The 10603-nt window shown below is 43.6% G+C and overlaps 1 non-coding gene and 1 pseudogene across 1 annotated transcript; both read right to left on the bottom strand.

Moving 5' to 3' along the window:
• The window catches only part of LOC127134301 (uncharacterized), a 2793-nt pseudogene extending 2498 nt beyond the window's left edge, over positions 1-295 (bottom strand).
• A 217-nt stretch (positions 296-512) lies between these two features.
• Positions 513-668, bottom strand: LOC127132875 (5.8S ribosomal RNA). The gene has a single exon (XR_007806881.1). It is a non-coding gene; the product is annotated as a 5.8S ribosomal RNA (ribosomal RNA).
• Positions 669-10603: the final 9935 nt, after the last annotated feature.

Genomic DNA, 10603 nt, shown 5'->3' with positions numbered 1-10603 from the left:
TGATTGGGGCTGCATTCCCAAACAACCCGACTCGCCGACAGTGCCTCGTGGTGCGACAAGGTCCGAGCACAACGGGGCTCTCACCCTCTCCGACGTCCCCTTCCAGGGGACTTAGGCCCGGTCCGCCGCTAAGGACGCTTCTCCAGACTACAATTCAAACGTCGAGGGCGATCGATCCTTATGGTGGGCTTATCCAGGTTCGCTCGCCGTTACTAAGGGAATCCTTCTTAGTTTCTTTTCCTCTGCTTATTGATATGCTTAAATTCAGTTGGTAGCCCCGCCTGACCAAAGGTCTCATCACGAGCGTTTGGAAACGTAAATGGGTAAAAGAGCCTAAATTCAATAGAGTAACACATGATTGGTCTCGTGGGTCACACAACCACCATTTATCATGACACACCCTACCAAGGTCTTAATTTTCAACCAACCATGAGACGAAAGAGCTCACGGGAGGCCAACATCCACCCTACACAATACCTATCAAAAGGAAATTGGCATGAGGCTTCAATATGTGATACCCAGGCAGACGTGCCATCAACCTAATGACATCGGGCACAACTTGCATTCAAAGACTCGATGGTTCACGGGATTCTGCAATTCACACCAAGTATCGTATTTCGCTACGTTCTTCATCGATGCAAGAGCTTAGATATCCGTTTTTTAGAGTCATTCTATATTAATGTGCCAAAATACAACCCGCATGGGAACCGTATCCGGTGCCATGTAGATGCACTCAGAGCAAAGTTCAATTTCCTTGACACATTCAGCGTCGGGGTTTGAGTTTTGGCGCAGAGGAGAACGCACTTCGTCGTTCCCCTCCGCTACCAATGGCAAGCTGGGGTGTGGAACACCTCAAGCCCACCGTATGTGTTCAAACTAATTCACGTGTTGGACTGCATATAAGGCATCGACAATGATCCTTCCGCAGCTTCACCTATGGAAACCTTGTTACGACTTCTCCTTCCTCTAAATGATAAGGTTCAGTGGACTTTTCACAACATCAGTGGCAGCGAACCACCCACGTCGCCGCAATCCGAACACTTCACTGGACCATTCAATCGGTAGGAACGTTGGGCGGTGTGTATAAAAGGCAGAGACATAGTCAACGCGAGCTGATGACTCACGCTTACTAGGAATTCCTCGTTGAAGACCAACAATTGCAATGATCTATCCCCATCACGATGAAATTTCAAAGATTACCCGGGCATGTCGGCCAAGGCTATAGACTCGTTGAATACATCAGTGTAGCGCGCGTGCGGCCCTGAACATCTAAGGGCGTCATAGACCTGTTATTGCCTCAAACTTCCTTGGCCTAAGCGGCCATAGTCCCTCTAAGAAGTTGGCCATGGAGGGTTACCTCCACATAGCTATTTAGCAGGCTGAGGTCTCATCCGTTAACGAAATTAACCAGACAAATTACCCCACCAACTAAGAACGGTCATGCACCATCACCCATAGAATCAAGAAAGAGCTCTCAGTCTGTCAATCCTTACTATGTCTGGACCTAGTAAGTTTCCCCGTGTTGAGTCAAATTAAGCCGCAAGCTTCACTCATGGTGGTGCCCTTCTGTCAATTCCTTTAAGTTTCAGCCTTACGACCATACTCCCCACGGAACCCAAAGACTTTGATTTCTCATAAGGTGCCAACGGAGTCCTAAAAGCAACATCCGCTGATCCCTGGTCGGCATCGTTTATGGTTGAGACTAGGACGATATCTTATCGTCTTCGAGCCCCCAACTTTCGTTCTTAATTAATGAAAACATCCTTGGAAAATGCTTTCACAGTTGTTCGTCTTTCATAAATCCAAGAATTTCACCTCTGACTATGAAATACAAATGCCCCTGACTGTCCCTGTTAATCATTACTCCGATCCCGAAGGCCAACACAATAGGATCAGAATCCTAGGGTGTTATCCCATGCTAATGTATCCAAAGTGTAGGCTTGCTTTTAGCACTCTAATTTCTTCAAAGTAACAGCGCCGAAGGCACGACCCGACCAATTAAGGCCAGGAGGGCATCGTTGGCAGAATGGACGAGCCAACCGGTGCACACTAGAGGCGGACCGATCAACCCAACCCAAGGTCCAACTACGAGCTTTTTAACTGTAACAACTTAAATATACGCTATTGGAGCTGGAATTACCACGGCTGTTGGCACCAAATTTGCCCTCAAATGGATCCTTGTTAAGGGATTTAAATTATACTCATTCCAATTACCAAACTCAATGAGCCCGATATTGTTATTTATTGCCACTACCTCTCCATGTTAGGATTGGGTAATTTGCGCGTCTGCTGCCTTCCTTGGATATGGTATCCGTTTCTCAGGCTCCCTCTCCGGAATCGAACCCTAATTCTCCATCATCCTTCACCACCATGGTAGGCCACCATCCTACCATCAAATTTTGATAAGGCAGAAATTTGAATGATATTTCGCCAGCACAAAGGCCGTGTGATCCGACGAGTTATCATGAATCATCAAAGCAACAGGCAGAGCCTGTGTTGACCTTTTATCTAATAAATGCATCCCTTCTAAAAGTCAGGGTTTGTTGCACGTATTAGCTTTAGAATTACTACGGTTATCCGAGTAGTAGATACCATCAAAGAAACTATAACTGATTTAATGAGCCATTTGCATTTTCACAGTCTGAATTAGTTCATACTTACACATGCATGGCTTAATATTTGAGACAAGCATATGACTACTGGCAGGATCAACCAGGTAGCATCCATTAATGAATCTGCATATAGTGCAAGTTTTGCACCCCCAAAAGGGAGCAAAACATGCAAAAGAGCAGGGCATAATTTTAAGCAACCATTAGTAAGGGACATAATGGAATAAACCAAAGGTCATCTCAAGTACTGCCTCCAAGAAATCAGTGTATACATGCTGTCATACCCCAAAATTTGCCTATTAATCTTGCAAAACATTTCTCGAAGTACTCCGACTTATTCTGCAAGGCACTAACCTTAAAGGGACAAAAGCCCAGCTCACAACAGGCCCAATCCAGAAAATGGCCCAAACTGGCCTGCTCGCTAGGCGAGCAATTCCTTCGCCTAGCGAACCCCTCGTTATGACACTCGCCCCAGCGAAGCACCAGATCCAGAAAAAGCCCAAACTAGCTGGCTCGCTAGGCGAGCAACTCCTTCGCCTAGCGAAGCTTGCGAACATCAGAATTTTTGGGCTTCATTCTGATCCCATTAGGTCACAACAAGAGCATTATAAATAGCCAAGCTTCAGTCACGAAAAGAAAAAGAAAAAAAAACAGAGGAAGACGGACGGAAACCCTGGCATAGAAACCCTGGAGATCAACTCAGAGTATTCCGAGTAAAGAAACCCTGAAGGCCGCTCATCCGCGCCGAAGCTACCGCCGCCCAACTCCATTCGATACCAAGCTCAGTTACAAACAGGTTTGCGTATCACCAATGTTTTATGCTTTTAATCGATAATCTTTACATATATAAGGCATCATGATTAAACTTTCGGATATGTAATATGATTTCATGTATGAATTTAAGTATGCCTGAATATCCTGAATGTTTGTCCATGTTATTCCTATAATTAAATGCCATGAAGGTCAGGGTTCCGGAGATCATGCTGTTGTCAAACTCAAAATCTGTCGCCGCTCGCTAGCACATCGCTAAGCGAGCCTGGAGCGAGCCCTCGCTAAGCCTTCGCTAGGCGAAGCAGGGGCGAACAGGACAGTGGCTGTTTTGTTTCTTTGCTGTTATGCCTTATGTTTATCTGATCAATATTCATTATAATTCTGCATTATTTGGCCTGACTTAATGACTGTTGTGTTGTGGTGCAATTTCCAATTGTACTTTATCTCGATGCTCTAACCCGTGTGCTGAATGGTGTAAAGGCTTACATATTCCCGAGGAAACGGCCGACCAGGTATTCCACCTCATGTGTGGGATACCCTTATGGAGATGGATTCTGAATCACTTGATTTTAATGTGGAGATGCATCCTAAATTACCTAGCTGATTTTAATGTATTGATTTCATCAATTTTAACGTGGACCTAATTACTTAATCGATTACGGCTATCTAATTAATTGTAAAACTTTGCCTTTAAATATGCGATCTTGGACCTCTCTTTGTTACCCTACGATTATTACGGTATTACGGTCATGTCCCGCGAATGTGGGGATATACTTAGCCAAGACCCTTCGATTAAATCATCATAAAATAAATCATAGTCCCGCGGATGTTGCCTTCGAATATATGATTTTTGTCCCTCGATGGCCCTTCGGTGTAGCCTACGGTTAAATGATGATAGTCCCTTCGAATGCTAAGGTACCCTCACAACTGTTGCCTTCAATGACCAATCGATGACCCTACGATGACCCTTTTACATCCAAAGGATAAAACTACTTATTTCTCAATAATAAGGACGGTTTTACCCTCACAAGGATAGGAAATGCCCATCAAGACCTTGGGTAGGTATAACTCTTAATTGCTTACTCACAAATCGAAATATTTTCCACACCTCACACCTTTTCAAAACATCTTTTAGAAAATCACCACTTGGTATACATTCATGCTAGAATCATTACCAAATTATATTTTCCTAAATAACTTTCAAAACTAAACGAGATAACCGCTTTGTATACATTCATACAAGAATCATTACAAAGTTAAATTCTCTTTTCAAAACACTTTCTAAACAATGCACAACCACTTTTTCCAGACAAACATAAGTGATCAAGCAATTAAGAGCCCATGGATAACCATGGATACAAAGGGTGCTAACACCTTCCCTTTGTATAATGTACCTCCCGAACCCAAAATCTAAATTAAGGTCTTTCCTGTTCTTTTCCGCCTTTCCTTATTGGATGAAAGAAAAGTCGGTGGCGACTCTTGCTATCCGCGATATTTGCTTTCCAAAGCAAAAACACACAAAGTCAGTTCACCGTATGACAGAACTGGCGACTCTGCTGGGGATACTTAAAAAGAGAGGTCACCTTAAAAAAATCATTTATGTTTTTAAATTGTTCCTTCTTTTAAGGGTATTGTTGAGTGAAAGATCCTACACCCGGATCTAGTGTACCTGAGGTAAGTAGCAATAGATCATCGCGACTATCCGGCGTATACTGGAATGGTTAAAATGATGGCTACGGTTAATGCGACACTTTGGATGTCCTGATGTTCCTCATGTTTACTTGAGGAAAAATTTGGCTTCCGCGTGGTGTCATCAAAGCATTAACCAGACCTTTAGAACCCTAGTTGACTCATCCTAGCCATTAGAAAGTAGTGAGATAACTGACTTCGGTTCCGACTGGGGTTGGTTGAGACTCGATACTACACTCTTTGAGATTAGACTTTAGGGAAGCTTCGGTCAACCACTTGGTGTTGCACTGAAGTGGACTTAAAGAAAGGTCGATGATTTGAGATCCTTCTAGAACCCGGTTACTATTCTAGGACAGGTTGAACCAACCAAACTTCAGTGGGGAGGGTACTTACCTATGGAACTCATGCAAGCCTCAAAACTTAGGAATGATTGTTGTGTGACTTGTTTGTGCTTGTTATTTATTCAACATCATAACATCATGACATCATAACATCATAACATCATAACATCATAACATTTTACTAACCATTTCAAGGACTTAGGGATTTAGCTTTGCTCTGTTAAACAGGTTATGGCTTCCCGAAAGACCATTCGGATCAATTTTGTAGCAATCTCTCCTCAACTAAAGGATTTAGTGTCAGAACTTCCCGATCATGCTCAGTTTATCCAGAAACATGGTTCTCTCCTCAATTTGGTTACCACTGGTTTCAAAAAGGATATGATGAGGGTCCTATTCCAGTTCTTCGATCCTAAACATCATTGCTTCACATTCCCAGATTATCAGTTGGTACCCACATTAGAAGAATTCTCCAGGATGCTTGGGATACCTATCCTTGATCAAACACCTTTCAGTGGTTTAGAAAAGATTCCGAAGTCTGAAGAAGTTGCCGCGGCTTTACACATGACAAAGTCCGATATTGAAACCAATTGCGTAACAAGAAGTGGAGTTAAGGGTTTACTTGCCAAGTTTCTGATAAATAAGGCCCGAGAATTCTTAAAGGATATGAATGTCCATGCTTTCGAAGATGTTCTAGCATTGCTAATCTATGGTTTGGTGCTATTTCCTAACCCAGACCAATTCGTAGATATGAATGCTATTAAGATATTTCTCACTCATAACCCTGTGCCTACCTTGCTCGGAGACATTCTGCATTCCCTTCACACTCGTACTATGAAAAGGCAAGGGACTCTCATGTGCTGCATACCTCTATTGTCTAGGTGGTTTATTTCGCACCTTCCTCAATCAGCCTTGAAGAATGATCAAAATCTGAAATGGTCTCAAAGGATAATGCCGCTCTCCCATTCAGACATCCGTTGGTGTCCTCATCTCAAAGAAAATGTTATCATCATTGACCGTTGTGGAGAATTCCCTAACGTACCACTCCTGAGGATAAGAGGAGGTATTACTTATAACCCAGCTTTAGCCCTACGCCAGTTTGGTTATGCTCGAAGAGATGGTCCACATGAAGTAATTATTCAAGGCACTGTGTTTGACTATGACAACGACTCTCAAGGTCTCCGTCAAAGGTTTGTACGAGCCTGGGGCATGGTGAAAAGAGGTACTTTAGGACAGAAAAATTCTATTCCTATGGAACCTTATCTCAGATGGGTACGCGCCAGAGCTCGTGAGCTTGTCATGCCATATCTTGCAGTCGGACCGCTGATCGTTGAACCAGAAGTTGAGGGAGGTACTCCTCAGATCATTCCTTATCCAGATATGCCTACCGATGTTGAAGAATTGAAGAGATCCTGGATCCAGTTGAGAGAGGAAAGGGATACTTTTGAAGCCCAGTTCTGTGCCGAGAGGAAGAAAGTGTTAGAACTTACCAGCCAACTTAATGAGGAACGAAGACTCAATGCATATCTTCGCCCAAAAAGAAGCCGTCCCTGGGAGGCTTGAGCTTTCATTGTATTTTCATTATGTCCTTTTTGTAATGAACATTGATTAAAGAAATTATTAATAAAAGTTCCCCTCTTTTGGGTGGTTTATGCAAAGTTAAATTCCCAAAAGTCCTTGAAAACATTTCATACATTGCATAGCATGACATAACATTGCATAACAGGTATTCTAAAAGATCAATATTCTCACGGTCTTCCTTCCAAACAGAAAAATGGCTCTCGAACAAACTGTCAAAGATCTCCAGGCTCAGAATGCTCAATTCCAGGAGATGATGCTGAGCTTATCCAAAGGGCAGGAGGAACTGAAGGCTCTCTTGCTCGAAAAGAAGAAAGACAAGAAAGCTGTGAGTTACATCAACACGGGAAGAAGGCTTAAAAGACAGGCCGCGGGAGTCAAGTTTGGAATTCCGAATGGTCCAGAAGAGGAGACGGAGAATGATTCAGAGGAGGAGAATGTTGATTTCTCCAACCCTGAGGATGACGATGAAGATTATGAAGGTGAACAGTACTCTCCAAGAGATGATAAGTACAAGTTGCTGGAAGAACGTATGCTAGCCATGGAGGGTCAGAAGGCGCCCGGTCTGGATTTCGAAAGTTTGGGTCTGGTCTCCGATGTGACCATTCCTCGCAAATTCAAGATCCCCACTTTCACTAAGTACGATGGTGCGTCCTGTCCTCAGATGCATCTGAGAGCTTATGTGAGAAAGATTCAGCCGCATACCACTGATAGGAAGCTATGGATCCATTTCTTCCAAGAGAGTCTGTCTGGCACACAGTTGGAATGGTATTATCAGCTCGAGAGCTCTGACATCCGCACCTGGACTGATTTGGCAACAGCTTTCTATAAACAGTACCAGTATAACTCTGAACTAGCGCCTACTCGGCTACAGTTGCAGAATATGACTATGGGATCCAAAGAAAGCTTCAAAGAATATGCTCAGAAATGGAGAGATTTGGCTGGCAGAGTCAAACCCCCTATGACTGACCGAGAATTAGTGGACATGTTCATGGGCACACTGACTGGCCCATTCTACAGCCATCTACTGGGAAGTTCTTCATCAGGTTTCACTGAACTTATATTGACAGGTGAGCGTGTTGAAAGCGGCATCCGAAGTGGAAAGATACAGGCGGCTACCTCTGCAAGCACCAAAAGGTCCTATCAGGGGAGGAATGAATCAAATGCTGTGTACGGTCAAAAGGGTCGTAACAAGAAAAATCGTGACCATACCATTGGAGTGGTTACGATTGCAGCACCGCCATCTCAAAGCTTCCAGCCCAAACAAGACAAGCCAAGAAGGCAGTTTACCAGGATCAATATGACCTTGGCACAGGCACTGCAGGGAATGCTAAAGGCAAATCTGATCACCCTCAGAGATCCTCCTACGAAACCCAACACTGCTTCTTCTCGTTATAATCCCAATGCCAGGTGTGCATATCACTCCGATAGCCCCGGACATGATACAAACGATTGCTGGTCATTGAAGAATAAGGTTCAGGATATGATCGAAGCTGGGGAAATTGAATTTGAGCCTCCGGAGACTCCTAACGTCATCACTGCACCTATGCCTAACCATGACAAGACTGTTAATGCCGTGGATAACAATTCTCACATTTCTAATGTAGCTGATTTAACATCTCCTCTTCTGATCATCAAGAAGAATTTATTGCAAGCTGGTTTATTTCCAGGTTGTGCTGAAGATTGCGACCGCTGCATACTTCGACCCAACGAGTGCCTGAAGTTGAGGAATGGTATTCAACGGCTGATGGACGATCGTACAATTCTCTTCGAAAAGATTCCTAAGGGGGAAAACCCTGTGGAAGAAATATATGTGATTGCCAGGTCCAAAGGTCCAGTGAAGATTACCGCTACTAGAGTACCTGTGAAAATTACTGCTGAGCCCAAGGTAACTCCCCTAATCATTACTGCACCTGGCCCAGTACCGTATTCCTCCAGCAAAGCCATTCCGTGGAATTATGGAGGTGATGTTTACATCCATGGCGTAAAGAAAGTTGGTGATTCTGCTAATCCTAATGACATTGTTCGGACTAGTAAAGTTACTCGAAGTGGAAGGATCTTCTCTCCAGAAATCTCACCTCCCGTCCCTGAAACTCGAGGAAAGGAATCAGCAATCAACCCTGCTCAGTCAAAGACACCAGTCGAAGTTACTACTGAAGATGTTGCCAAGCAGGAGATGGAAGAAATGTTGAAAATCATCCGTAAGAGTGATTTTGATGTGGTAGAACAGCTGGGGCATACTCCGTCTAAAATCTCGATGTTATCCTTGTTGTTATCTTCTGAATCTCATGCCAATGCATTAATCAAATTCTTGAAGACCGCTCATGTACCTCAGGAGACATCTGTCGATCAGTTCGAAAACTATGTTGCTAACCTGACTGTTGACAATGGCCTAGGCTTTTCCGATGCTGATCAGACACCAGCAGGAAAGAATCATAACAAAGCTCTGCACATCTCCATTGAGTGTAAGGGGGTCACCTTGGCTCATGTGTTGATCGATAATGGCTCTTCTTTGAATGTGCTACCGAAAGCAGTACTCGATAAGCTTGACTGTAAGAGCATCGAATTGAAACCTAGTGATACTGTGGTGCGTGCGTACGACGGTGCGAAAAGTGTTGTCCATGGTGAAGTGGTTCTCCCTATCAAAATAGGACCTCAAGTCTTCAACACTACCTTTCACGTGATGAACATCCGTCCTGCCTATTCATGCTTGCTGGGACGCCCTTGGATCCACGGGGCAAGTGCCGTAGCTTCATCTCTCCATCAAAAGCTGAAGTATCCAATAGAGGGTAAGATTGTCACTGTGTGTGGAGAAGAAGAATATATTGTCAGTAGTGTGCAGGCCTTCAGATACGTTGAGATGGATGGCGAATTCTTGGAGACTCCTTCTCAGTCATTTGAAGTAGTTCCTCCGACCAGTCCTGTCCTTAAGCCGACTTCCTGTGTGCCCAAGGTTATCCGTGCTCCTCCTGCCATGATTTCTCTGAAGGACGCTCAAGCCGTGGTTGAAAATGGTGGTCGTACTGGTTGGGGTCAACTGATCAACGTACCATACAAGTCTGACAAGTCTGGTCTGAGATTTAACTCTGAAAGGATGGTCAAAGATCAAATTAATGCTGTAGAAGATGCTGATAGCGATCGCGATCTGGATAGCTGGATTTTCCCAACAATTGGTGACGGACTCAATAATTGGAAGGCTGAAGACACTATCCCGATTTCCTTTAGTCAGGAGTAATTGCTATTGTCTGTTTTAGTGTTGCAATTTTTAAATTTTATAGTTGAACTTCTTAAAGCATTGTGTCTATGCCCGGGGCACAATAGCTAATTTGTTAAGGGTTTTGTCATTTTCATAAGCATATTCATATTCAATAAATCAATGGACTTTTTGCATTCAAATATTGCGCTCTTTATCTTTCCTGTCATCTTCCAAAAAAGCTATGTTTTCTTACACACACTCACGTAACGAATTGCAGATCCATACCCACTCTGGATCCTGTTGATAATAGTTCTACTACTGTTCATTTTGACTTTGAAAATCCGATCTACCAAGCCGAGGATGGAAGTGAGGAAGATTGTGAAGTACCTGGAGAACTTTCCAGACTGTTACTGCAAGAAGAA

The sequence above is a fragment of the Lathyrus oleraceus genome, chromosome 3, assembly GCF_024323335.1.
Source record: "Lathyrus oleraceus cultivar Zhongwan6 chromosome 3, CAAS_Psat_ZW6_1.0, whole genome shotgun sequence".
NCBI classification, from domain to species: domain Eukaryota; kingdom Viridiplantae; phylum Streptophyta; class Magnoliopsida; order Fabales; family Fabaceae; genus Lathyrus; species Lathyrus oleraceus.
This window is presented reverse-complemented; position numbering and strand designations above follow the sequence as displayed.